The 26,505-nt window shown below is 43.7% G+C and overlaps 20 non-coding genes across 20 annotated transcripts; 8 read left to right on the forward strand and 12 right to left on the reverse strand.

The window, feature by feature from the left end:
- Positions 1-541: 541 nt before the first annotated feature.
- On the reverse strand, positions 542-623 carry trnas-acu (transfer RNA serine (anticodon ACU)). Its single transcript has one exon. It is a non-coding gene; the product is annotated as a tRNA-Ser (tRNA).
- Positions 624-4,339: 3,716 nt separating this feature from the next.
- Positions 4,340-4,427, forward strand: trnap-ugg (transfer RNA proline (anticodon UGG)). The gene is given in 2 exon segments: positions 4,340-4,375; positions 4,392-4,427. It is a non-coding gene; the product is annotated as a tRNA-Pro (tRNA).
- A 919-nt stretch (positions 4,428-5,346) lies between these two features.
- trnas-gcu (transfer RNA serine (anticodon GCU)) lies at positions 5,347-5,428 on the reverse strand. Its single transcript has one exon. It is a non-coding gene; the product is annotated as a tRNA-Ser (tRNA).
- A 1,514-nt stretch (positions 5,429-6,942) lies between these two features.
- trnas-gcu (transfer RNA serine (anticodon GCU)) lies at positions 6,943-7,024 on the reverse strand. The gene has a single exon. It is a non-coding gene; the product is annotated as a tRNA-Ser (tRNA).
- Positions 7,025-8,538: 1,514 nt separating this feature from the next.
- trnan-guu (transfer RNA asparagine (anticodon GUU)) lies at positions 8,539-8,620 on the reverse strand. The gene has a single exon. It is a non-coding gene; the product is annotated as a tRNA-Asn (tRNA).
- Positions 8,621-10,138: 1,518 nt separating this feature from the next.
- Positions 10,139-10,220, reverse strand: trnas-gcu (transfer RNA serine (anticodon GCU)). The gene has a single exon. It is a non-coding gene; the product is annotated as a tRNA-Ser (tRNA).
- A 2,107-nt stretch (positions 10,221-12,327) lies between these two features.
- Positions 12,328-12,415, forward strand: trnap-ugg (transfer RNA proline (anticodon UGG)). Its single transcript is given in 2 exon segments — positions 12,328-12,363; positions 12,380-12,415. It is a non-coding gene; the product is annotated as a tRNA-Pro (tRNA).
- A 919-nt stretch (positions 12,416-13,334) lies between these two features.
- trnas-gcu (transfer RNA serine (anticodon GCU)) lies at positions 13,335-13,416 on the reverse strand. Its single transcript has one exon. It is a non-coding gene; the product is annotated as a tRNA-Ser (tRNA).
- A 509-nt stretch (positions 13,417-13,925) lies between these two features.
- trnap-ugg (transfer RNA proline (anticodon UGG)) lies at positions 13,926-14,013 on the forward strand. The gene is given in 2 exon segments: positions 13,926-13,961; positions 13,978-14,013. It is a non-coding gene; the product is annotated as a tRNA-Pro (tRNA).
- Positions 14,014-14,934: 921 nt separating this feature from the next.
- trnas-gcu (transfer RNA serine (anticodon GCU)) lies at positions 14,935-15,016 on the reverse strand. The gene has a single exon. It is a non-coding gene; the product is annotated as a tRNA-Ser (tRNA).
- A 2,107-nt stretch (positions 15,017-17,123) lies between these two features.
- trnap-ugg (transfer RNA proline (anticodon UGG)) lies at positions 17,124-17,211 on the forward strand. Its single transcript is given in 2 exon segments — positions 17,124-17,159; positions 17,176-17,211. It is a non-coding gene; the product is annotated as a tRNA-Pro (tRNA).
- Positions 17,212-18,130: 919 nt separating this feature from the next.
- On the reverse strand, positions 18,131-18,212 carry trnas-gcu (transfer RNA serine (anticodon GCU)). The gene has a single exon. It is a non-coding gene; the product is annotated as a tRNA-Ser (tRNA).
- A 509-nt stretch (positions 18,213-18,721) lies between these two features.
- On the forward strand, positions 18,722-18,809 carry trnap-ugg (transfer RNA proline (anticodon UGG)). The gene is given in 2 exon segments: positions 18,722-18,757; positions 18,774-18,809. It is a non-coding gene; the product is annotated as a tRNA-Pro (tRNA).
- A 919-nt stretch (positions 18,810-19,728) lies between these two features.
- trnas-gcu (transfer RNA serine (anticodon GCU)) lies at positions 19,729-19,810 on the reverse strand. Its single transcript has one exon. It is a non-coding gene; the product is annotated as a tRNA-Ser (tRNA).
- Positions 19,811-20,319: 509 nt separating this feature from the next.
- On the forward strand, positions 20,320-20,407 carry trnap-ugg (transfer RNA proline (anticodon UGG)). Its single transcript is given in 2 exon segments — positions 20,320-20,355; positions 20,372-20,407. It is a non-coding gene; the product is annotated as a tRNA-Pro (tRNA).
- Positions 20,408-21,326: 919 nt separating this feature from the next.
- Positions 21,327-21,408, reverse strand: trnas-gcu (transfer RNA serine (anticodon GCU)). Its single transcript has one exon. It is a non-coding gene; the product is annotated as a tRNA-Ser (tRNA).
- Positions 21,409-21,917: 509 nt separating this feature from the next.
- Positions 21,918-22,005, forward strand: trnap-ugg (transfer RNA proline (anticodon UGG)). The gene is given in 2 exon segments: positions 21,918-21,953; positions 21,970-22,005. It is a non-coding gene; the product is annotated as a tRNA-Pro (tRNA).
- A 919-nt stretch (positions 22,006-22,924) lies between these two features.
- On the reverse strand, positions 22,925-23,006 carry trnas-gcu (transfer RNA serine (anticodon GCU)). Its single transcript has one exon. It is a non-coding gene; the product is annotated as a tRNA-Ser (tRNA).
- Positions 23,007-25,111: 2,105 nt separating this feature from the next.
- Positions 25,112-25,199, forward strand: trnap-ugg (transfer RNA proline (anticodon UGG)). Its single transcript is given in 2 exon segments — positions 25,112-25,147; positions 25,164-25,199. It is a non-coding gene; the product is annotated as a tRNA-Pro (tRNA).
- A 951-nt stretch (positions 25,200-26,150) lies between these two features.
- On the reverse strand, positions 26,151-26,232 carry trnas-gcu (transfer RNA serine (anticodon GCU)). Its single transcript has one exon. It is a non-coding gene; the product is annotated as a tRNA-Ser (tRNA).
- Positions 26,233-26,505: the final 273 nt, after the last annotated feature.

Consider the following 26,505-nt stretch of genomic DNA (forward strand, 5'->3'; position numbering starts at 1 on the left):
GCGGCAGCATACTCAAGCCTCACTCCAGAGACTTGAGTGCATAATCCAGGCTGACACTCCAGGGCAGTACTGAGGTAGTGCTGCACTGTCGGCAGTGCCGTCCTTCTAGTAAGATGTTAAACTGGGGCTTCAGATCCCATGAGAGAATGCTGAAAAGAACGAGGATTTCTCGCGCATTATTTATCTCTCAACCAAAGACCCAAAAACAGAAAATCTCGTCTTTAAGTTTGATAAATATTTTTGAAATTCCAAAGGAGAAATTTATGTTCCTGTTCCCTAATCATTTGCCTCTGGTCTTTTCATTCGGTGCCAATCTCAATGGAAGGAAGAGAGGGTCCTCAATCTCCGATTCACGATCTCATCTCCACTTTCATTCAAGGTGGGTTGAGAAATTTCTTGGAATATTTTAATTTTACCAAGATATGAGCAATGCAGGGGCACAGACCAGCAACACCAGTGCAATTTTCACGAAATTGTATTTCAAGTAAGATTCAGTGAAATGCTTGGAAAGTGCATCAGCATCAAACGTGTAATACAGTAACGACGAGGATGGGATTCGAACCCACGCGTGCAGAGCACAATGGATTAGTAGTCCATCGCCTTAACCTCTCGGCCACCTCGTCTCACCAATATATTGTTTTCAGATATTCCATTTTTTGCTTTTTACATCTAATTAGAACTACCCTGAAAGAAATTCAACTTCACCGCTTATCCTGCCCGTGCACACAGATCTACAATGTTGAAAATGTACAATCAGCTTAATGTAAGCAACAGGCCTTCCGTTACTTCAGATGAGGGACTGTCAAAAATGGCCGGTTTCACGCCAGATTCAGAATATAAAAAGTGTCGCCCAGATAATTAAAAGACCTTTGTAGGACTTGAACCTTCAATCTTCTGATAACTGAAGAATTTGCAACAGAAGTCAGATGCCTAATCCATTAGTCTATGCGGCCGCTGATGCCGCTGAATCTCTTTTTATGGGGCGAATTGTGAGCAGGTTCAAGGAAACTGTTCGAAAAAAGAAGTGGATTGAGGAAAAGATAAAAATATTTCAACTGTATTAACAGGTCCTCTGTGAGCTGGATTCGCACCAGCGCAGTGAAACTCAATGCAAATGGGAAATGACATCGGCGGCTCGTTGGTCTAGGGGTATGATTCTCGCTTTGGGCATTTCACGATTAAAATGCGAGAGGTCCCGGGTTCAAATCCCGGACTTGCCCTGGCACATTTTGTTAAACTCAACAACTCGGTCATCAAAGCTGAAATCGCTCTGCTTCTAAAAAAACAGCATGATCCGAGATTGTGAGCTCTGCCATTTCAAACAGACACAGAATGACCGGGGCTGTGAGCACTCGCGGTTTAAACAGACCCAGAATGATTCGCAACTGACCGCGACCCCGCCCATTTTCGACAGGCCTGATTTTCAAAGCTTATGAAATCTATGGCAACATAAATCGGGCTGTTTCTAAAACGAGGTTTAATCTTGGACACCAAGTTGAAAATTTACTCCATTATCATTTTTCCCATTATCTCCGTCATTTTACTCCAGCCAAATGAACTGAGTTTAGGTGTCAGCCGTGGCTCAGCGGCAGCATACTCAAGCCTCACTCCAGAGACTTGAGTGCATAATCCAGGCTGACACTCCAGGGCAGTACTGAGGTAGTGCTGCACTGTCGGCAGTGCCGTCCTTCTAGTAAGATGTTAAACTGGGGCTTCAGATCCCATGAGAGAATGCTGAAAAGAACGAGGATTTCTCGCGCATTATTTATCTCTCAACCAAAGACCCAAAAACAGAAAATCTCGTCTTTAAGTTTGATAAATATTTTTGAAATTCCAAAGGAGAAATTTATGTTCCTGTTCCCTAATCATTTGCCTCTGTTGCCGCTAGTTTTTTCATTCGGTGCCAATCTCAAAGGAAGGAAGAAGGAAGAAAGGGTTCTCAATCTCCGATTCACGATCTCATCTCCACTTTCATTCAAGGTGGGTTGAGAAATTTCTTGGAAAAATTTAATTTACCAAGATATGAGCAATGCAGGGGCACAGACCAGCAACACCAGTGCAATTTTCACGAAATTGTATTTCAAGTAAGATTCAGTGAAATGCATGGAAAGTGCATCAGCATCAAACGTGTAATACAGTAACGACGAGGATGGGATTCGAACGCACGCCTGTAGAGCACAATGGATTAGCAGTCCATCGCCTTAACCGCTCGACCACCTCGTCTCACCAATACACTGCTTTCAGACATTCCATTTCTTGCTTTTTACATCTAATTAGAACTACCCTGAAAGAAATTCAACTTCACCGCTCATCCTGCCCGTGCACACAGATCTACAATGTTGAAAATGTACAATCAGCTTAATGTAAGCAACAGGCCTTCCGTTACTTCAGATGAGGGACTGTCAAAAATGGCCGGTTTCACGCCAGCTTCAGAATATAAAAAGTGTCGCCCAGATAATTAAAAGACCTTTGTAGGACTTGAACCTTCAATCTTCTGATAACTGAAGAATTTGCAACAGAAGTCAGATGCCTAATGCATTAGTCTATGCGGCCGCTGATGCCGCTGAATCTCTTTTTATGGGGCGAATTGTGAGCAGGTTCAAGGAAACTGCTCGAAAAAAGAAGTGGATTGAGGAAAAGATAAAAATATTTCAACTGTATTAACAGGTCCTCTGTGAGCTGGATTCGCACCAGCGCAGTGAAACTCAATGCAAATGGGAAATGACATCGGCGGCTCGTTGGTCTAGGGGTATGAGTCTCGCTTTGGGCATTTCACGATTAAAATGCGAGAGGTCCCGGGTTCAAATCCCGGACGAGCCCTGGCACATTTTGTTAAACTCAACAACTCGGTCATCAAAGCTGAAATCGCTCTGCTTCTAAAAAAACGGCATGATCCGAGATTGTGAGCTCTGCCATTTCAAACAGACACAGAATGATCCGGGGCTGTGAGCACTCGCGGTTTAAACAGACCCAGAATGATTCGCAACTGACCGCGACCCCGCCCATTTTCGACAGGCCTGATTTTCAAAGCTTATGAAATCTATGGCAACATAAATCGGGCTGTTTCTAAAACGATGCCCGGTTTAATCTTGGACACCAAGTTGAAAATTTACTCCATTATCATTTTTCCCATTATCTCCGTCATTTTACTCCAGCCAAATGAACTGAGTTTAGGTGTCAGCCGTGGCTCAGCGGCAGCATACTCAAGCCTCACTCCAGAGACTTGAGTGCATAATCCAGGCTGACACTCCAGGGCAGTACTGAGGAAGTGCTGCACTGTCGGCAGTGCCGTCCTTCTAGTAAGATGTTAAACTGGGGCTTCAGATCCCATGAGAGAATGCTGAAAAGAACGAGGATTTCTCGCGCATTATTTATCTCTCAACCAAAGACCCAAAAACAGAAAATCTCGTCTTTAAGTTTGATAAATATTTTTGAAATTCCAAAGGAGAAATTTATGTTCCTGTTCCCTAATCATTTGCCTCTGTTGCCGCTAGTCTTTTCATTCGGTGCCAATCTCAAAGGAAGGAAGAAGGAAGAGAGGGTTCTCAATCTCCGATTCACGATCTCATCACCACTTACATTCAAGGTGGGTTGAGAAATTTCTAGAAATATTTTAATTTTAACAAGATATGAGCAATGCAGGGGCACAGACCAGCAACACCATTGCAATTTTCACGAAATTGTATTTCAAGTAAGATTCAGTGAAATGCTTGGAAAGTGCATCAGCATCAAACGTGTAATACAGTAACGACGAGGATGGGATTCGAACCCTCGCGTGCAGAGCACAATGGATTAGCAGTCCATCGCCTTAACCTCTCGGCCACCTCGTCTCACCAATACACTGCTTTCAGATATTCCATTTCTTGCTTTTTACATCTAATTAGAACTACCCTGAAAGAAATTCAACTTCACCGCTTATCCTGCCCGTGCACACAGATCTACAATGTTGAAAATGTACAATCAGCTTAATGTAAGCAACAGGCCTTCCGTTACTTCAGATGAGGGACTGTCAAAAATGGCCGGTTTCACGCCAGATTCAGAATATAAAAAGTGTCGACCAGATAATTAAAAGACCTTTGTAGGACTTGAACCTTCAATCTTCTGATAACTGAAGAATTTGCAACAGAAGTCAGATGCCTAATCCATTAGTCTATGCGGCCGCTGATGCCGCTGAATCTCTTTTTATGGGGCGAATTGTGAGCAGGTTCAAGGAAACTGTTCGAAAAAAGAAGTGGATTGAGGAAAAGATAAAAATATTTCAACTGTATTAACAGGTCCTCTGTGAGCTGGATTCGCACCAGCGCAGTGAAACTCAATGCAAATGGGAAATCACATCGGCGGCTCGTTGGTCTAGGGGTATGATTCTCGCTTTGGGCATTTCACGATTAAAATGCGAGAGGTCCCGGGTTCAAATCCCGGACGAGCCCTGGCGCATTTTGTTAAACTCAACAACTCGGTCATCAAAGCTGAAATCGCTCTGCTTCTAAAAAAACGGCATGATCCGAGATTATGAGCTGTGCCATTTCAAACAGACACAGAATGATCCGGGGCTGTGAGCACTCGCGGTTTAAACAGACCCAGAATGATTCGCAACTGACCGCGACCCCGCCCATTTTCGACAGGCCTGATTTTCAAAGCTTATGAAATCTATGGCAACATAAATCGGGCTGTTTCTAAAACGATGCCCGGTTTAATCTTGGACACCAAGTTGAAAATTTACTCCATTATCATTTTTCCCATTATCTCCGTCATTTTACTCCAGCCAAATGAACTGAGTTTAGCTGTCAGCCGTGGCTCAGCGGCAGCATACTCAAGCCTCACTCCAGAGACTTGAGTGCATAATCCAGGCTGACACTCCAGGGCAGTACTGAGGGAGTGCTGCACTGTCGGCAGTGCCGTCCTTCTAGTAAGATGTTAAACTGGGGCTTCAGATCCCATGAGAGAATGCTGAAAAGAACGAGGATTTCTCGCGCATTATTTATCTCTCAACCAAAGACCCAAAAACAGAAAATCTCGTCTTTAAGTTTGATAAATATTTTTGAAATTCCAAAGGAGAAACTTATGTTCCTGTTCCCTAATCATTTGCCTCTGTTGCCGCTCGTCTTTTCATTCGGTGCCAATCTCAAAGGAAGGAAGAAGGAAGAGAGGGTTCTCAATCTCCGATTCACGATCTCATCTCCACAGGTGGGTTGAGAAATTTCTTGGAATATTTTAATTTTAACAAGATATCAGCAATGCAGGGGCACAGACCAGCAACACCAGCGCAATTTTCACGAAATTGTATTTCAAGTAAGATTCAGTGAAACGCTTGGAAAGTGCATCAGCATCAAACGTGTAATACAGTAACGACGAGGATGGGATTCGAACCCACGCGTGCAGAGCACAATGGATTAGCAGTCCATCGCCTTAACCTCTCGGCCACCTCGTCTCACCAATATACTGCTTTCAGATATTCCATTTCTTGCTTTTTACATCTAATTAGAACGACCCTGAAAGAAATTCAACTTCACCGCTTATCCTGCCCGTGCACACAGATCTACAATGTTGAAAATGTACAATCAGCTTAATGTAAGCAACAGGCCTTCCGTTACTTCAGATGAGGGACTGTCAAAAATGGCCGGTTTCACGCCAGATTCAGAATATAAAAAGTGTCGCCCAGATAATTAAAAGACCTTTGTAGGACTTGAACCTTCAATCTTCTGATAACTGAAGAATTTGCAACAGAAGTCAGATGCCTAATCCATTAGTCTATGCGGCCGCTGATGCCGCTGAATCTCTTTTTATGGGGCGAATTGTGAGCAGGTTCAAGGAAACTGTTCGAAAAAAGAAGTGGATTGAGGAAAAGATAAAAATATTTCAACTGTATTAACAGGTCCTCTGTGAGCTGGATTCGCACCAGCGCAGTGAAACTCAATGCAAATGGGAAATGACATCGGCGGCTCGTTGGTCTAGGGGTATGATTCTCGCTTTGGACATTTCACGATTAATATGCGAGAGGTCTCGGGTTCAAATCCCGGACGAGCCCTGGCGCATTTTGTTAAACTCAACAACTCGGTCATCAAAGCTGAAATCGCTCTGCTTCTAAAAAAACGGCATGATCCGAGATTGTGAGCTCTGCCATTTCAAACAGACACAGAATGATCCGGGACTGTGAGCACTCGCGGTTTAAACAGACCCAGAATGATTCGCAACTGACCGCGACCCCGCCCATTTTCGACAGGCCTGATTTTCAAAGCTTATGAAATCTATGGCAACATAAATCGGGCTGTTTCTAAAACGATGCCCGGTTTAATCTTGGACACCAAGTTGAAAATTTACTCCATTATCATTTTTCCCATTATCTCCGTCATTTTACTCCAGCCAAATGAACTGAGTTTAGGTGTCAGCCGTGGCTCAGCGGCAGCATACTCAAGCCTCACTCCAGAGACTTGAGTGCATAATCCAGGCTGACACTCCAGGGCAGTACTGAGGTAGTGCTGCACTGTCGGCAGTGCCGTCCTTCTAGTAAGATGTTAAACTGCGGCTTCAGATCCCATGAGAGAATGCTGAAAAGAACGAGGATTTCTCGCGCATTATTTATCTCTCAACCAAAGACCCAAAAACAGAAAATCTCGTCTTTAAGTTTGATAAATATTTTTGAAATTCCAAAGGAGAAACTTATGTTCCTGTTCCCTAATCATTTGCCTCTGTTGCCGCTCGTCTTTTCATTCGGTGCCAATCTCAAAGGAAGAGATGGTTCTCAATCTCCGATTCACGATCTCATCTCCACTTTCATTCAAGGTGGGTTGAGAAATTTCTTGGAATATTTTAATTTTAACAAGATATCAGCAATGCAGGGGCACAGACCAGCAACACCAGTGCAATTTTCACGAAATTGTATTTCAAGTAAGATTCAGTGAAACGCTTGGAAAGTGCATCAGCATCAAACGTGTAATACAGTAACGACGAGGATGGGATTCGAACCCACGCGTGCAGAGCACAATGGATTAGCAGTCCATCGCCTTAACCTCTCGGCCACCTCGTCTCACCAATATACTGCTTTCAGATATTCCATTTCTTGCTTTTTACATCTAATTAGAACTACCCTGAAAGAAATTCAACTTCACCGCTTATCCTGCCCGTGCACACAGATCTACAATGTTGAAAATGTACAATCAGCTTAATGTAAGCAACAGGCCTTCCGTTACTTCAGATGAGGGACTGTCAAAAATGGCCGGTTTCACGCCAGATTCAGAATATAAAAAGTGTCGCCCAGATAATTAAAAGACCTTTGTAGGACTTGAACCTTCAATCTTCTGATAACTGAAGAATTTGCAACAGAAGTCAGATGCCTAATCCATTAGTCTATGCGGCCGCTGATGCCGCTGAATCTCTTTTTATGGGGCGAATTGTGAGCAGGTTCAAGGAAACTGTTCGAAAAAAGAAGTGGATTGAGGAAAAGATAAAAATATTTCAACTGTATTAACAGGTCCTCTGTGAGCTGGATTCGCACCAGCGCAGTGAAACTCAATGCAAATGGGAAATGACATCGGCGGCTCGTTGGTCTAGGGGTATGATTCTCGCTTTGGACATTTCACGATTAAAATGCGAGAGGTCTCGGGTTCAAATCCCGGACGAGCCCTGGCGCATTTTGTTAAACTCAACAACTCGGTCATCAAAGCTGAAATCGCTCTGCTTCTAAAAAAACGGCATGATCCGAGATTGTGAGCTCTGCCATTTCAAACAGACACAGAATGATCCGGGACTGTGAGCACTCGCGGTTTAAACAGACCCAGAATGATTCGCAACTGACCGCGACCCCGCCCATTTTCGACAGGCCTGATTTTCAAAGCTTATGAAATCTATGGCAACATAAATCGGGCTGTTTCTAAAACGATGCCCGGTTTAATCTTGGACACCAAGTTGAAAATTTACTCCATTATCATTTTTCCCATTATCTCCGTCATTTTACTCCAGCCAAATGAACTGAGTTTAGGTGTCAGCCGTGGCTCAGCGGCAGCATACTCAAGCCTCACTCCAGAGACTTGAGTGCATAATCCAGGCTGACACTCCAGGGCAGTACTGAGGTAGTGCTGCACTGTCGGCAGTGCCGTCCTTCTAGTAAGATGTTAAACTGCGGCTTCAGATCCCATGAGAGAATGCTGAAAAGAACGAGGATTTCTCGCGCATTATTTATCTCTCAACCAAAGACCCAAAAACAGAAAATCTCGTCTTTAAGTTTGATAAATATTTTTGAAATTCCAAAGGAGAAACTTATGTTCCTGTTCCCTAATCATTTGCCTCTGTTGCCGCTCGTCTTTTCATTCGGTGCCAATCTCAAAGGAAGAGATGGTTCTCAATCTCCGATTCACGATCTCATCTCCACTTTCATTCAAGGTGGGTTGAGAAATTTCTTGGAATATTTTAATTTTAACAAGATATCAGCAATGCAGGGGCACAGACCAGCAACACCAGTGCAATTTTCACGAAATTGTATTTCAAGTAAGATTCAGTGAAATGCTTGGAAAGTGCATCAGCATCAAACGTGTAATACAGTAACGACGAGGATGGGATTCGAACCCACGCGTGCAGAGCACAATGGATTAACAGTCCATCGCCTTAACCTCTCGGCCACCTCGTCTCACCAATATACTGCTTTCAGATATTCCATTTCTTGCTTTTTACATCTAATTAGAACTACCCTGAAAGAAATTCAACTTCACCGCTTATCCTGCCCGTGCACACAGATCTACAATGTTGAAAATGTACAATCAGCTTAATGTAAGCAACAGGCCTTCCGTTACTTCAGATGAGGGACTGTCAAAAATGGCCGGTTTCACGCCAGATTCAGAATATAAAAAGTGTCGCCCAGATAATGAAAAGACCTTTGTAGGACTTGAACCTTCAATCTTCTGATAACTGAAGAATTTGCAACAGAAGTCAGATGCCTAATCCATTAGTCTATGCGGCCGCTGATGCCGCTGAATCTCTTTTAATGGGGCGAATTGTGAGCAGGTTCAAGGAAACTGCTCGAAAAAAGAAGTGGATTGAGGAAAAGATAAAAATATTTCAACTGTATTAACAGGTCCTCTGTGAGCTGGATTCGCACCAGCGCAGTGAAACTCAATGCAAATGGGAAATGACATCGGCGGCTCGTTGGTCTAGGGGTATGATTCTCGCTTTGGGCATTTCACGATTAAAATGCGAGAGGTCCCGGGTTCAAATCCCGGATGAGCCCTGGCACATTTTGTTAAACTCAACAACTCGGTCATCAAAGCTGAAATCGCTCTGCTTCTAAAAAAACGGCATGATCCGAGATTGTGAGCTCTGCCATTTCAAACAGACACAGAATGATCCGGGGCTGTGAGCACTCGCGGTTTAAACAGACCCAGAATGATTCGCAACTGACCGCGACCCCGCCCATTTTCGACAGGCCTGATTTTCAAAGCTTATGAAATCTATGGCAACATAAATCGGGCTGTTTCTAAAACGATGCCCGGTTTAATCTTGGACACCAAGTTGAAAATTTACTCCATTATCATTTTTCCCATTATCTCCGTCATTTTACTCCAGCCAAATGAACTGAGTTTAGGTGTCAGCCGTGGCTCAGCGGCAGCATACTCAAGCCTCACTCCAGAGACTTGAGTGTATAATCCAGGCTGACACTCCAGGGCAGTACTGAGGTAGTGCTGCACTGTCGGCAGTGCCGTCCTTCTAGTAAGATGTTAAACTGGTGCTTCAGATCCCATGAGCGAATGCTGAAAAGAACGAGGATTTCTCGCGCATTATTTATCTCTCAACCAAAGACCCAAAAACAGAAAATCTCGTCTTTAAGTTTGATAAATATTTTTGAAATTCCAAAGGAGAAACTTATGTTCCTGTTCCCTAATCATTTGCCTCTGTTGCCGCTAGTCTTTTCATTCGGTGCCAATCTCAAAGGAAGGAAGAAGGGGTTCTCAATCTCCGATTCACGATCTCATCTCCACTTTCATTCAAGGTGGGTTGAGAAATTTCTTGGAATATTTTAAATTTAACAAGATATCAGCAATGCAGGGGCACAGACCAGCAACACCAGTGCAATTTTCACGAAATTGTATTGCAAGTAAGATTCAGTGAAATGCTTGGAAAGTGCATCAGCATCAAACGTGTAATACAGTAACGACGAGGATGGGATTCGAACCCACGCGTGCAGAGCACAATGGATTAGCAGTCCATCGCCTTAACCTCTCGGCCACCTCGTCTCACCAATACACTGCTTTCAGATATTCCATTTCTTGCTTTTTACATCTAATTAGAACTACCCTGAAAGAAATTCAACTTCACCGCTTATCCTGCCCGTGCACACAGATCTACAATGTTGAAAATGTACAATCAGCTTAATGTAAGCAACAGGCCTTCCGTTACTTCAGATGAGGGACTGTCAAAAATGGCCGGTTTCACGCCAGATTCAGAATATAAAAAGTGTCGCCCAGATAATTAAAAGACCTTTGTAGGACTTGAACCTTCAATCTTCTGATAACTGAAGAATTTGCAACAGAAGTCAGATGCCTAATCCATTAGTCTATGCGGCCGCTGATGCCGCTGAATCTCTTTTTATGGGGCGAATTGTGAGCAGGTTCAAGGAAACTGTTCGAAAAAAGAAGTGGATTGAGGAAAAGATAAAAATATTTCAACTGTATTAACAGGTCCTCTGTGAGCTGGATTCGCACCAGCGCAGTGAAACTCAATGCAAATGGGAAATCACATCGGCGGCTCGTTGGTCTAGGGTTATGATTCTCGCTTTGGGCATTTCACGATTAAAATGCGAGAGGTCCCGGGTTCAAATCCCGGACGAGCCCTGGCGCATTTTGTTAAACTCAACAACTCGGTCATCAAAGCTGAAATCGCTCTGCTTCTAAAAAAACGGCATGATCCGAGATTATGAGCTGTGCCATTTCAAACAGACACAGAATGATCCGGGGCTGTGAGCACTCGCGGTTTAAACAGACCCAGAATGATTCGCAACTGACCGCGACCCCGCCCATTTTCGACAGGCCTGATTTTCAAAGCTTATGAAATCTATGGCAACATAAATCGGGCTGTTTCTAAAACGATGCCCGGTTTAATCTTGGACACCAACTTGAAAATTTACTCCATTATCATTTTTCCCATTATCTCCGTCATTTTACTCCAGCCAAATGAACTGAGTTTAGGTGTCAGCCGTGGCTCAGCGGCAGCATACTCAAGCCTCACTCCAGAGACTTGAGTGCATAATCCAGGCTGACACTCCAGGGCAGTACTGAGGGAGTGCTGCACTGTCGGCAGTGCCGTCCTTCTAGTAAGATGTTAAACTGGTGCTTCAGATCCCATGAGAGAATGCTGAAAAGAACGAGGATTTCTCGCGCATTATTTATCTCTCAACCAAAGACCCAAAAACAGAAAATCTCGTCTTTAAGTTTGATAAATATTTTTGAAATTCCAAAGGAGAAACTTATGTTCCTGTTCCCTAATCATTTGCCTCTGTTGCCGCTAGTCTTTTCATTCGGTGCCAATCTCAAAGGAAGGAAGAAGGAAGAGAGGGTTCTCAATCTCCGATTCACGATCTCATCTCCACAGGTGGGTTGAGAAATTTCTTGGAATATTTTAATTTTAACAAGATATCAGCAATGCAGGGGCACAGACAAGCAACACCAGTGCAATTTTCACGAAATTGTATTTCAAGTAAGATTCAGTGAAATGCTTGGAAAGTGCATCAGCATCAAACGTATAAGACAGTAACGACGAGGATGGGATTCGAACCCACGCGTGCAGAGCACAATGTATTAGCAGTCCATCGCCTTAACCTCTCGGCCACCTCGTCTCACCAATATACTGCTTTCAGATATTCCATTTCTTGCTTTTTACATCTAATTAGAACTACCCTGAAAGAAATTCAACTTCACCGCTTATCCTGCCCGTGCACACAGATCTACAATGTTGAAAATGTACAATCAGCTTAATGTAAGCAACAGGCCTTCCGTTACTTCAGATGAGGGACTGTCAAAAATGGCCGGTTTCACGCCAGATTCAGAATATAAAAAGTGTCGCCCAGATAATTAAAAGACCTTTGTAGGACTGGAACCTTCAATCTTCTGATAACTGAAGAATTTGCAACAGAAGTCAGATGCCTAATCCATTAGTCTATGCGGCCGCTGATGCCGCTGAATCTCTTTTTATGGGGCGAATTGTGAGCAGGTTCAAGGAAACTGTTCGAAAAAAGAAGTGGATTGAGGAAAAGATAAAAATATTTCAACTGTATTAACAGGTCCTCTGTGAGCTGGATTCGCACCAGCGCAGTGAAACTCAATGCAAATGGGAAATCATATCGGCGGCTCGTTGGTCTAGGGGTATGATTCTCGCTTTGGGCATTTCACGATTAAAATGCGAGAGGTCCCGGGTTCAAATCCCGGACGAGCCCTGGCGCATTTTGTTAAACTCAACAACTCGGTCATCAAAGCTGAAATCGCTCTGCTTCTAAAAAAACGGCATAATCCGAGATTATGAGCTGTGCCATTTCAAACAGACACAGAATGATCCGGGGCTGTGAGCACTCGCGGTTTAAACAGACCCAGAATGATTCGCAACTGACCGCGACCCCGCCCATTTTCGACAGGCCTGATTTTCAAAGCTTATGAAATCTATGGCAACATAAATCGGGCTGTTTCTAAAACGATGCCCGGTTTAATCTTGGACACCAAGTTGAAAATTTACTCCATTATCATTTTTCCCATTATCTCCGTCATTTTACTCCAGCCAAATGAACTGAGTTTAGCTGTCAGCCGTGGCTCAGCGGCAGCATACTCAAGCCTCACTCCAGAGACTTGAGTGCATAATCCAGGCTGACACTCCAGGGCAGTACTGAGGGAGTGCTGCACTGTCGGCAGTGCCGTCCTTCTAGTAAGATGTTAAACTGGGGCTTCAGATCCCATGAGAGAATGCTGAAAAGAACGAGGATTTCTCGCGCATTATTTATCTCTCAACCAAAGACCCAAAAACAGAAAATCTCGTCTTTAAGTTTGATAAATATTTTTGAAATTCCAAAGGAGAAACTTATGTTCCTGTTCCCTAATCATTTGCCTCTGTTGCCGCTAGTCTTTTCATTCGGTGCCAATCTCAAAGGAAGGAAGAAGGAAGAGAGGGTTCTCAATCTCCGATTCACGATCTCATCTCCACAGGTGGGTTGAGAAATTTCTTGGAATATTTTAATTTTAACAAGTTATCAGCAATGCAGGGGCACAGACCAGCAACACCAGTGCAATTTTCACGAAATTGTATTTCAAGTAAGATTCAGTGAAATGCTTGGAAAGTGCATCAGCATCAAACGTGTAATACAGTAACGACGAGGATGGGATTCGAACCCACGCGTGCAGAGCACAATGGATTAGCAGTCCATCGCCTTAACCTCTCGGCCACCTCGTCTCACCAATATACTGCTTTCAGATATTCCATTTCTTGCTTTTTACATCTAATTAGAACTACCCTGAAAGAAATTCAACTTCACCGCTTATCCTGCCCGTGCACACAGATCTACAATGTTGAAAATGTACAATCAGCTTAATGTAAGCAACAGGCCTTCCGTTACTTCAGATGAGGGACTGTCAAAAATGGCCGGTTTCACGCCAGATTCAGAATATAAAAAGTGTCGCCCAGATAATTAAAAGACCTTTGTAGGACTTGAACCTTCAATCTTCTGATAACTGAAGAATTTGCAACAGAAGTCAGATGCCTAATCCATTAGTCTATGCGGCCGCTGATGCCGCTGAATCTCTTTTTATGGGGCGAATTGTGAGCAGGTTCAAGGAAACTGTTCGAAAAAAGAAGTGGATTGAGGAAAAGATAAAAATATTTCAACTGTATTAACAGGTCCTCTGTGAGCTGGATTCGCACCAGCGCAGTGAAACTCAATGCAAATGGGAAATCACATCGGCGGCTCGTTGGTCTAGGGGTATGATTCTCGCTTTGGGCATTTCACGATTAAAATGCGAGAGGTCCCGGGTTCAAATCCCGGACGAGCCCTGGCGCATTTTGTTAAACTCAACAACTCGGTCATCAAAGCTGAAATCGCTCTGCTTCTAAAAAAACGGCATGATCCGAGATTATGAGCTGTGCCATTTCAAACAGACACAGAATGATCCGGGGCTGTGAGCACTCGCGGTTTAAACAGACCCAGAATGATTCGCAACTGACCGCGACCCCGCCCATTTTCGACAGGCCTGATTTTCAAAGCTTATGAAATCTATGGCAACATAAATCGGGCTGTTTCTAAAACGATGCCCGGTTTAATCTTGGACACCAAGTTGAAAATTTACTCCATTATCATTTTTCCCATTATCTCCGTCATTTTACTCCAGCCAAATGAACTGAGTTTAGCTGTCAGCCGTGGCTCAGCGGCAGCATACTCAAGCCTCACTCCAGAGACTTGAGTGCATAATCCAGGCTGACACTCCAGGGCAGTACTGAGGGAGTGCTGCACTGTCGGCAGTGCCGTCCTTCTAGTAAGATGTTAAACTGGGGCTTCAGATCCCATGAGAGAATGCTGAAAAGAACGAGGATTTCTCGCGCATTATTTATCTCTCAACCAAAGACCCAAAAACAGAAAATCTCGTCTTTAAGTTTGATAAATATTTTTGAAATTCCAAAGGAGAAACTTATGTTCCTGTTCCCTAATCATTTGCCTCTGTTGCCGCTAGTCTTTTCATTCGGTGCCAATCTCAAAGGAAGGAAGAAGGGGTTCTCAATCTCCGATTCACGATCTCATCTCCACTTTCATTCAAGGTGGGTTGAGAAATTTCTTGGAATATTTTAAATTTAACAAGATATCAGCAATGCAGGGGCACAGACCAGCAACACCAGTGCAATTTTCACGAAATTGTATTGCAAGTAAGATTCAGTGAAATGCTTGGAAAGTGCATCAGCATCAAACGTGTAATACAGTAACGACGAGGATGGGATTCGAACCCACGCGTGCAGAGCACAATGGATTAGCAGTCCATCGCCTTAACCTCTCGGCCACCTCGTCTCACCAATACACTGCTTTCAGATATTCCATTTCTTGCTTTTTACATCTAATTAGAACTACCCTGAAAGAAATTCAACTTCACCGCTTATCCTGCCCGTGCACACAGATCTACAATGTTGAAAATGTACAATCAGCTTAATGTAAGCAACAGGCCTTCCGTTACTTCAGATGAGGGACTGTCAAAAATGGCCGGTTTCACGCCAGATTCAGAATATAAAAAGTGTCGCCCAGATAATTAAAAGACCTTTGTAGGACTTGAACCTTCAATCTTCTGATAACTGAAGAATTTGCAACAGAAGTCAGATGCCTAATCCATTAGTCTATGCGGCCGCTGATGCCGCTGAATCTCTTTTTATGGGGCGAATTGTGAGCAGGTTCAAGGAAACTGTTCGAAAAAAGAAGTGGATTGAGGAAAAGATAAAAATATTTCAACTGTATTAACAGGTCCTCTGTGAGCTGGATTCGCACCAGCGCAGTGAAACTCAATGCAAATGGGAAATCACATCGGCGGCTCGTTGGTCTAGGGTTATGATTCTCGCTTTGGGCATTTCACGATTAAAATGCGAGAGGTCCCGGGTTCAAATCCCGGACGAGCCCTGGCGCATTTTGTTAAACTCAACAACTCGGTCATCAAAGCTGAAATCGCTCTGCTTCTAAAAAAACGGCATGATCCGAGATTATGAGCTGTGCCATTTCAAACAGACACAGAATGATCCGGGGCTGTGAGCACTCGCGGTTTAAACAGACCCAGAATGATTCGCAACTGACCGCGACCCCGCCCATTTTCGACAGGCCTGATTTTCAAAGCTTATGAAATCTATGGCAACATAAATCGGGCTGTTTCTAAAACGATGCCCGGTTTAATCTTGGACACCAACTTGAAAATTTACTCCATTATCATTTTTCCCATTATCTCCGTCATTTTACTCCAGCCAAATGAACTGAGTTTAGGTGTCAGCCGTGGCTCAGCGGCAGCATACTCAAGCCTCACTCCAGAGACTTGAGTGCATAATCCAGGCTGACACTCCAGGGCAGTACTGAGGGAGTGCTGCACTGTCGGCAGTGCCGTCCTTCTAGTAAGATGTTAAACTGGTGCTTCAGATCCCATGAGAGAATGCTGAAAAGAACGAGGATTTCTCGCGCATTATTTATCTCTCAACCAAAGACCCAAAAACAGAAAATCTCGTCTTTAAGTTTGATAAATATTTTTGAAATTCCAAAGGAGAAACTTATGTTCCTGTTCCCTAATCATTTGCCTCTGTTGCCGCTAGTCTTTTCATTCGGTGCCAATCTCAAAGGAAGGAAGAAGGAAGAGAGGGTTCTCAATCTCCGATTCACGATCTCATCTCCACAGGTGGGTTGAGAAATTTCTTGGAATATTTTAATTTTAACAAGATATCAGCAATGCAGGGGCACAGACAAGCAACACCAGTGCAATTTTCACGAAATTGTATTTCAAGTAAGATTCAGTGAAATGCTTGGAAAGTGCATCAGCATCAAACGTATAAGACAGTAACGACGAGGATGGGATTCGAACCCACGCGTGCAGAGCACAATGTATTAGCAGTCCATCGCCTTAACCTCTCGGCCACCTCGTCTCACCAATATACTGCTTTCAGATATTCCATTTCTTGCTTTTTACATCTAATTAGAACTACCCTGAAAGAAATTCAACTTCACCGCTTATCCTGCCCGTGCACACAGATCTACAATGTTGAAAATGTACAATCAGCTTAATGTAAGCAACAGGCCTTCCGTTACTTCAGATGAGGGACTGTCAAAAATGGCCGGTTTCACGCCAGATTCAGAATATAAAAAGTGTCGCCCAGATAATTAAAAGACCTTTGTAGGACTGGAACCTTCAATCTTCTGATAACTGAAGAATTTGCAACAGAAGTCAGATGCCTAATCCATTAGTCTATGCGGCCGCTGATGCCGCTGAATCTCTTTTTATGGGGCGAATTGTGAGCAGGTTCAAGGAAACTGTTCGAAAAAAGAAGTGGATTGAGGAAAAGATAAAAATATTTCAACTGTATTAACAGGTCCTCTGTGAGCTGGATTCGCACCAGCGCAGTGAAACTCAATGCAAATGGGAAATCATATCGGCGGCTCGTTGGTCTAGGGGTATGATTCTCGCTTTGGGCATTTCACGATTAAAATGCGAGAGGTCCCGGGTTCAAATCCCGGACGAGCCCTGGCGCATTTTGTTAAACTCAACAACTCGGTCATCAAAGCTGAAATCGCTCTGCTTCTAAAAAAACGGCATAATCCGAGATTATGAGCTGTGCCATTTCAAACAGACACAGAATGATCCGGGGCTGTGAGCACTCGCGGTTTAAACAGACCCAGAATGATTCGCAACTGACCGCGACCCCGCCCATTTTCGACAGGCCTGATTTTCAAAGCTTATGAAATCTATGGCAACATAAATCGGGCTGTTTCTAAAACGATGCCCGGTTTAATCTTGGACACCAAGTTGAAAATTTACTCCATTATCATTTTTCCCATTATCTCCGTCATTTTACTCCAGCCAAATGAACTGAGTTTAGCTGTCAGCCGTGGCTCAGCGGCAGCATACTCAAGCCTCACTCCAGAGACTTGAGTGCATAATCCAGGCTGACACTCCAGGGCAGTACTGAGGGAGTGCTGCACTGTCGGCAGTGCCGTCCTTCTAGTAAGATGTTAAACTGGGGCTTCAGATCCCATGAGAGAATGCTGAAAAGAACGAGGATTTCTCGCGCATTATTTATCTCTCAACCAAAGACCCAAAAACAGAAAATCTCGTCTTTAAGTTTGATAAATATTTTTGAAATTCCAAAGGAGAAACTTATGTTCCTGTTCCCTAATCATTTGCCTCTGTTGCCGCTAGTCTTTTCATTCGGTGCCAATCTCAAAGGAAGGAAGAAGGAAGAGAGGGTTCTCAATCTCCGATTCACGATCTCATCTCCACAGGTGGGTTGAGAAATTTCTTGGAATATTTTAATTTTAACAAGTTATCAGCAATGCAGGGGCACAGACCAGCAACACCAGTGCAATTTTCACGAAATTGTATTTCAAGTAAGATTCAGTGAAATGCTTGGAAAGTGCATCAGCATCAAACGTGTAATACAGTAACGACGAGGATGGGATTCGAACCCACGCGTGCAGAGCACAATGGATTAGCAGTCCATCGCCTTAACCTCTCGGCCACCTCGTCTCACCAATATACTGCTTTCAGATATTCCATTTCTTGCTTTTTACATCTAATTAGAACTACCCTGAAAGAAATTCAACTTCACCGCTTATCCTGCCCGTGCACACAGATCTACAATGTTGAAAATGTACAATCAGCTTAATGTAAGCAACAGGCCTTCCGTTACTTCAGATGAGGGACTGTCAAAAATGGCCGGTTTCACGCCAGATTCAGAATATAAAAAGTGTCGCCCAGATAATTAAAAGACCTTTGTAGGACTTGAACCTTCAATCTTCTGATAACTGAAGAATTTGCAACAGAAGTCAGATGCCTAATCCATTAGTCTATGCGGCCGCTGATGCCGCTGAATCTCTTTTTATGGGGCGAATTGTGAGCAGGTTCAAGGAAACTGTTCGAAAAAAGAAGTGGATTGAGGAAAAGATAAAAATATTTCAACTGTATTAACAGGTCCTCTGTGAGCTGGATTCGCACCAGCGCAGTGAAACTCAATGCAAATGGGAAATCACATCGGCGGCTCGTTGGTCTAGGGGTATGATTCTCGCTTTGGGCATTTCACGATTAAAATGCGAGAGGTCCCGGGTTCAAATCCCGGACGAGCCCTGGCGCATTTTGTTAAACTCAACAACTCGGTCATCAAAGCTGAAATCGCTCTGCTTCTAAAAAAACGGCATGATCCGAGATTATGAGCTGTGCCATTTCAAACAGACACAGAATGATCCGGGGCTGTGAGCACTCGCGGTTTAAACAGACCCAGAATGATTCGCAACTGACCGCGACCCCGCCCATTTTCGACAGGCCTGATTTTCAAAGCTTATGAAATCTATGGCAACATAAATCGGGCTGTTTCTAAAACGATGCCCGGTTTAATCTTGGACACCAAGTTGAAAATTTACTCCATTATCATTTTTCCCATTATCTCCGTCATTTTACTCCAGCCAAATGAACTGAGTTTAGCTGTCAGCCGTGGCTCAGCGGCAGCATACTCAAGCCTCACTCCAGAGACTTGAGTGCATAATCCAGGCTGACACTCCAGGGCAGTACTGAGGGAGTGCTGCACTGTCGGCAGTGCCGTCCTTCTAGTAAGATGTTAAACTGGGGCTTCAGATCCCATGAGAGAATGCTGAAAAGAACGAGGATTTCTCGCGCATTATTTATCTCTCAACCAAAGACCCAAAAACAGAAAATCTCGTCTTTAAGTTTGATAAATATTTTTGAAATTCCAAAGGAGAAACTTATGTTCCTGTTCCCTAATCATTTGCCTCTGTTGCCGCTAGTCTTTTCATTCGGTGCCAATCTCAAAGGAAGGAAGAAGGAAGAGAGGGTTCTCAATCTCCGATTCACGATCTCATCTCCACAGGTGGGTTGAGAAATTTCTTGGAATATTTTAATTTTAACAAGTTAGCAGCAATGCAGGGGCACAGACCAGCAACACCAGTGCAATTTTCACGAAATTGTATTTCAAGTAAGATTCAGTGAAATGCTTGGAAAGTGCATCAGCATCAAACGTGTAATACAGTAACGACGAGGATGGGATTCGAACCCACGCGTGCAGAGCACAATGGATTAGCAGTCCATCGCCTTAACCTCTCGGCCACCTCGTCTCACCAATATACTGCTTTCAGATATTCCATTTCTTGCTTTTTACATCTAATTAGAACTACCCTGAAAGAAATTCAACTTCACCGCTCATCCTGCCCGTGCACACAGATCTACAATGTTGAAAATGTACAATCAGCTTAATGTAAGCAACAGGCCTTCCGTTACTTCAGATGAGGGACTGTCAAAAATGGCCGGTTTCACGCCAGATTCAGAATATAAAAAGTGTCGCCCAGATAATTAAAAGACCTTTGTAGGACTTGAACCTTCAATCTTCTGATAACTGAAGAATTTGCAACAGAAGTCAGATGCCTAATCCATTAGTCTATGCGGCCGCTGATGCCGCTGAATCTCTTTTTATGGGGCGAATTGTGAGCAGGTTCAAGGAAACTGTTCGAAAAAAGAAGTGGATTGAGGAAAAGATAAAAATATTTCAACTGTATTAACAGGTCCTCTGTGAGCTGGATTCGCACCAGCGCAGTGAAACTCAATGCAAATGGGAAATCACATCGGCGGCTCGTTGGTCTAGGGGTATGATTCTCGCTTTGGGCATTTCACGATTAAAATGCGAGAGGTCCCGGGTTCAAATCCCGGACGAGCCCTGGCGCATTTTGTTAAACTCAACAACTCGGTCATCAAAGCTGAAATCGCTCTGCTTCTAAAAAAACGGCATGATCCGAGATTATGAGCTGTGCCATTTCAAACAGACACAGAATGATCCGGGGCTGTGAGCACTCGCGGTTTAAACAGACCCAGAATGATTCGCAACTGACCGCGACCCCGCCCATTTTCGACAGGCCTGATTTTCAAAGCTTATGAAATCTATGGCAACATAAATCGGGCTGTTTCTAAAACGATGCCCGGTTTAATCTTGGACACCAAGTTGAAAGTTTACTCCATTATCATTTTTCCCATTATCTCCGTCATTTTACTCCAGCCAAATGAACTGAGTTTAGGTGTCAGCCGTGGCTCAGCGGCAGCATACTCAAGCCTCACTCCAGAGACTTGAGTGCATAATCCAGGCTGACACTCCAGGGCAGTACTGAGGGAGTGCTGCACTGTCGGCAGTGCCGTCCTTCTAGTAAGATGTTAAACTGGGGCTTCAGATCCCATGAGAGAATGCTGAAAAGAACGAGGATTTCTCGCGCATTATTTATCTCTCAACCAAAGACCCAAAAACAGAAAATCTCGTCTTTAAGTTTGATAAATATGTTTGAAATTCCAAAGGAGAAACTTATGTTCCTGTTCCCTAATCATTTGCCTCTGTTGCCGCTAGTCTTTTCATTCGGTGCCAATCTCAAAGGAAGGAAGAAGGAAGAGAGGGTTCTCAATCTCCGATTCACGATCTCATCTCCACAGGTGGGTTGAGAAATTTCTTGGAATATTTTAATTTTAACAAGATATGAGCAATGCAGGGGCACAGACCAGCAACACCAGTGCAATTTTCACGAAATTGTATTTCAAGTAAGATTCAGTGAAATGCTTGGAAAGTGCATCAGCATCAAACGTGTAATACAGTAACGACGAGGATGGGATTCGAACCCACGCGTGCAGAGCACAATGGATTAGCAGTCCATCGCCTTAACCTCTCGGCCACCTCGTCTCACCAATACACTGCTTTCAGATATTCCATTTCTTGCTTTTTACATCTAATTAGAACTACCCTGAAAGAAATTCAACTTCACCGCTTATCCTGCCCGTGCACACAGATCTACATTGTTGAAAATGTACAATCAGCTTAATGTAAGCAACAGGCCTTCCGTTACTTCAGATGAGGGACTGTCAAAAATGGCCGGTTTCACGCCAGATTCAGAATATAAAAAGTGTCGCCCAGAAAATTAAAAGACCTTTGTAGGACTTGAACCTTCAATCTTCTGATAACTGAAGAATTTGCAACAGAAGTCAGATGCCTAATCCATTAGTCTATGCGGCCGCTGATGCCGCTGAATCTCTTTTTATGGGGCGAATTGTGAGCAGGTTCAAGGAAACTGTTCGAAAAAAGAAGTGGATTGAGGAAAAGATAAAAATATTTCAACTGTATTAACAGGTCCTCTGTGAGCTGGATTCGCACCAGCGCAGTGAAACTCAATGCAAATGGGAAATCACATCGGCGGCTCGTTGGTCTAGGGGTATGATTCTCGCTTTGGGCATTTCACGATTAAAATGCGAGAGGTCCCGGGTTCAAATCCCGGACGAGCCCTGGCGCATTTTGTTAAACTCAACAACTCGGTCATCAAAGCTGAAATCGCTCTGCTTCTAAAAAAACGGCATGATCCGTGATTATGAGCTGTGCCATTTCAAACAGACACAGAATGATCCGGGGCTGTGAGCACTCGCGGTTTAAACAGACCCAGAATGATTCGCAACTGACCGCGACCCCGCCCATTTTCGACAGGGCTGATTTTCAAAGCTTATGAAATCTATGGCAACATAAATCGGGCTGTTTCTAAAACGATGCCCGGTTTAATCTTGGACACCAAGTTGAAAATTTACTCCATTATCATTTTTCCCATTATCTCCGTCATTTTACTCCAGCCAAATGAACTGAGTTTAGGTGTCAGCCGTGGCTCAGCGGCTGCATACTCAAGCCTCACTCCAGAGACTTGAGTGCATAATCCAGGCTGACACTCCAGGGCAGTACTGAGGGAGTGCTGCACTGTCGGCAGTGCCGTCCTTCTAGTAAGATGTTAAACTGGGGCTTCAGATCCCATGAGAGAATGCTGAAAAGAACGAGGATTTCTCGCGCATTATTTATCTCTCAACCAAAGACCCAAAAACAGAAAATCTCGTCTTTAAGTTTGATAAATATTTTTGAAATTCCAAAGGAGAAACTTATGTTCCTGTTCCCTAATCATTTGCCTCTGTTGCCGCTAGTCTTTTCATTCGGTGCCAATCTCAAAGGAAGGAAGAAGGAAGAGAGGGTTCTCAATCTCCGATTCACGATCTCATCTCCACAGGTGGGTTGAGAAATTTCTTGGAATATTTTAATTTTAACAAGATATCAGCAATGCAGGGGCACAGACCAGCAACACCAGTGCAATTTTCACGAAATTGTATTTCAAGTAAGATTCAGTGAAATGCTTGGAAAGTGCATCAGCATCAAACGTGTAATACAGTAACGACGAGGATGGGATTCGAACCCACGCGTGCAGAGCACAATGGATTAGCAGTCCATCGCCTTAACCTCTCGGCCACCTCGTCTCACCAATATACTGCTTTCAGATATTCCATTTCTTGCTTTTTACATCTAATTAGAACTACCCTGAAAGAAATTCAACTTCACCGCTTATCCTGCCCGTGCACACAGATCTACAATGTTGAAAATGTACAATCAGCTTAATGTAAGCAACAGGCCTTCCGTTACTTCAGATGAGGGACTGTCAAAAATGGCCGGTTTCACGCCAGATTCAGAATATAAAAAGTGTCGCCCAGATAATGAAATGACCTTTGTAGGACTTAAACCTTCAATCTTCTGATAACTGAAGAATTTGCAACAGAAGTCAGATGCCTAATCCATTAGTCTATGCGGCCGCTGATGCCGCTGAATCTCTTTTTATGGGGCGAATTGTGAGCAGGTTCAAGGAAACTGTTCGAAAAAAGAAGTGGATTGAGGAAAAGATAAAAATATTTCAACTGTATTAACAGGTCCTCTGTGAGCTGGATTCGCACCAGCGCAGTGAAACTCAATGCAAATGGGAAATGACATCGGCGGCTCGTTGGTCTAGGGTCATGATTCTCGCTTTGGGCATTTCACGATTAAAATGCGAGAGGTCCCGGGTTCAAATCCCGGACGAGCCCTGGCGCATTTTGTTAAACTCAACAACTCGGTCATCAAAGCTGAAATCGCTCTGCTTCTAAAAAAACGGCATGATCCGAGATTGTGAGCTCTGCCATTTCAAACAGACACAGAATGATCCGGGGCTGTGAGCACTCGCGGTTTAAGCAGACCCAGAATGATTCGCAACTGACCGCGACCCCGCCCATTTTCGACAGGCCTGATTTTCAAAGCTTATGAAATCTATGGCAACATAAATCGGGCTGTTTCTAAAACGATGCCCGGTTTAATCTTGGACACCAAGTTGAAAATTTACTCCATTATCATTTTTCCCATTATCTCCGTCATTTTACTCCAGCCAAATGAACTGAGTTTAGGTGTCAGCCGTGGCTCAGCGGCAGCATACTCAAGCCTCACTCCAGAGACTTGAGTGCATAATCCAGGCTGACACTCCAGGGCAGTACTGAGGTAGTGCTGCACTGTCGGCAGTGCCGTCCTTCTAGTAAGATGTTAAACTGGGGCTTCAGATCCCATGAGAGAATGCTGAAAAGAACGAGGATTTCTCGCGCATTATTTATCTCTCAACCAAAGACCCAAAAACAGAAAATCTCATCTTTAAGTTTGATAAATATTTTTGAAATTCCAAAGGAGAAACTTATGTTCCTGTTCCCTAATCATTTGCCTCTGTTGCCGCTAGTCTTTTCATTCGGTGCCAATCTCAAAGGAAGGGAGGGTTCTCAATCTCCGATTCACGATCTCATCTCCACTTTCATTCAAGGTGGGTTGAGAAATTTCTTGGAATATTTTAATTTTAACAAGATATGAGCAATGCAGGGGCACAGACCAGCAACACCAGTGCAATTTTCACGAAATTGTATTTCAAGTAAGATTCAGTGAAATGCTTGGAAAGTGCATCAGCATCAAACGTGTAATACAGTAACGACGAGGATGGGATTCGAACCCACGCGTGCAGAGCACAACGGATTAGCAGTCCATCGCCTTAACCTCTCGGCCACTTCGTCTCACCAATGTACTACTTTCAGATATTCCATTTCTTGCTTTTTACATCTAATTAGAACTACCCTGAAAGAAATTCAACTTCACCGCTTATCCTGCCCGTGCACACAGATCTACAATGTTGAAAATGTACAATCAGCTTAATGTAAGCAACAGGCCTTCCGTTACTTCAGATGAGGGACTGTCAAAAATGGCCGGTTTCACGCCAGATTCAGAATATAAAAAGTGTCGCCCAGATAATTAAAAGACCTTTGTAGGACTTGAACCTTTAATCTTCTGATAACTGAAGAATTTGCAACAGAAGTCAGATGCCTAATCCATTAGTCTATGCGGCCGCTGATGCCGCTGAATCTCTTTTTATGGGGCGAATTGTGAGCAGGTTCAAGGAAACTGCTCGAAAAAAGAAGTGGATTGAGGAAAAGATAAAAATATTTCAACTGTATTAACAGGTCCTCTGTGAGCTGGATTCGCACCAGCGCAGTGAAACTCAATGCAAATGGGAAATGACATCGGCGGCTCGTTGGTCTAGGGGTATGATTCTCGCTTTGGGCATTTCACGATTAAAATGCGAGAGGTCCCGGGTTCAAATCCCGGACGAGCCCTGGCACATTTTGTTAAACTCAACAACTCGGTCATCAAAGCTGAAATCGCTCTGCTTCTAAAAAAACGGCATGATCCGAGATTGTGAGCTCTGCCATTTCAAACAGACACAGAATGATCCGGGACTGTGAGCACTCCTGGTTCAAACAGACCCAGAATGATCCGGGGCTGTGAGCACTCGCGGTTTAAACAGACCCAGAATGATTCGCAACTGACCGCGACCCCGCCCATTATAGACAGGCCTGATTTTCAAAGCTTATGAAATATATGGCAACATAAATCGGGCTGTTTCTAAAACGATGCCCGGTTTAATCTTGGACACCAAGTTGAAAATTTACTCCATTATCATTTTTCCCATTATCTCCTTCATTTTACTCCAGCCAAATGAACTGAGTTTAGGTGTCAGCCGTGGCTCAGCGGCAGCATACTCAAGCCTCACTCCAGAGACTTGAGTGCATAATCCAGGCTGACACTCCAGGGCAGTACTGAGGTAGTGCTGCACTGTCGGCAGTGCCGTCCTTCTAGTAAGATGTTAAACTGGGGCTTCAGATCCCATGAGCGAATGCTGAAAAGAACGAGGATTTCTCGCGCATTATTTATCTCTCAACCAAAGACCCAAAAACAGAAAATCTCGTCTTTAAGTTTGATAAATATTTTTGAAATTCCAAAGGAGAAACTTATGTTCCTGTTCCCTAATCATTTGCCTCTGTTGCCGCTAGTCTTTTCATTCGGTGCCAATCTCAAAGGAAGGGAGGGTTCTCAATCTCCGATTCACGATCTCATCTCCACAGGTGGGTTGAGAAATTTCTTGGAATATTTTAATTTTAACAAGATATCAGCAATGCAGGGGCACAGACCAGCAACACCAGTGCAATTTTCACGAAATTGTATTTCAAGTAAGATTCAGTGAAACGCTTGGAAAGTGCATCAGCATCAAACGTGTAATACAGTAACGACGAGGATGGGATTCGAACCCACGCGTGCAGAGCACAATGGATTAGCAGTCCATCGCCTTAACCTCTCGGCCACCTCGTCTCACCAATATACTGCTTTCAGATATTCCATTTCTTGCTTTTTACATCTAATTAGAACTACCCTGAAAGAAATTCAACTTCACCGCTTATCCTGCCCGTGCACACAGATCTACAATGTTGAAAATGTACAATCAGCTTAATGTAAGCAACAGGCCTTCCGTTACTTCAGATGAGGGACTGTCAAAAATGGCCGGTTTCACGCCAGATTCAGAATATAAAAAGTGTCGCCCAGATAATTAAAAGACCTTTGTAGGACTTGAACCTTCAATCTTCT

This window comes from Somniosus microcephalus, unplaced genomic scaffold (assembly GCF_052327205.1).
Source record: "Somniosus microcephalus isolate GS21.2 unplaced genomic scaffold, FLI_Smic_1.0 unresolved_chr1, whole genome shotgun sequence".
Classification (NCBI taxonomy): domain Eukaryota; kingdom Metazoa; phylum Chordata; class Chondrichthyes; order Squaliformes; family Somniosidae; genus Somniosus; species Somniosus microcephalus.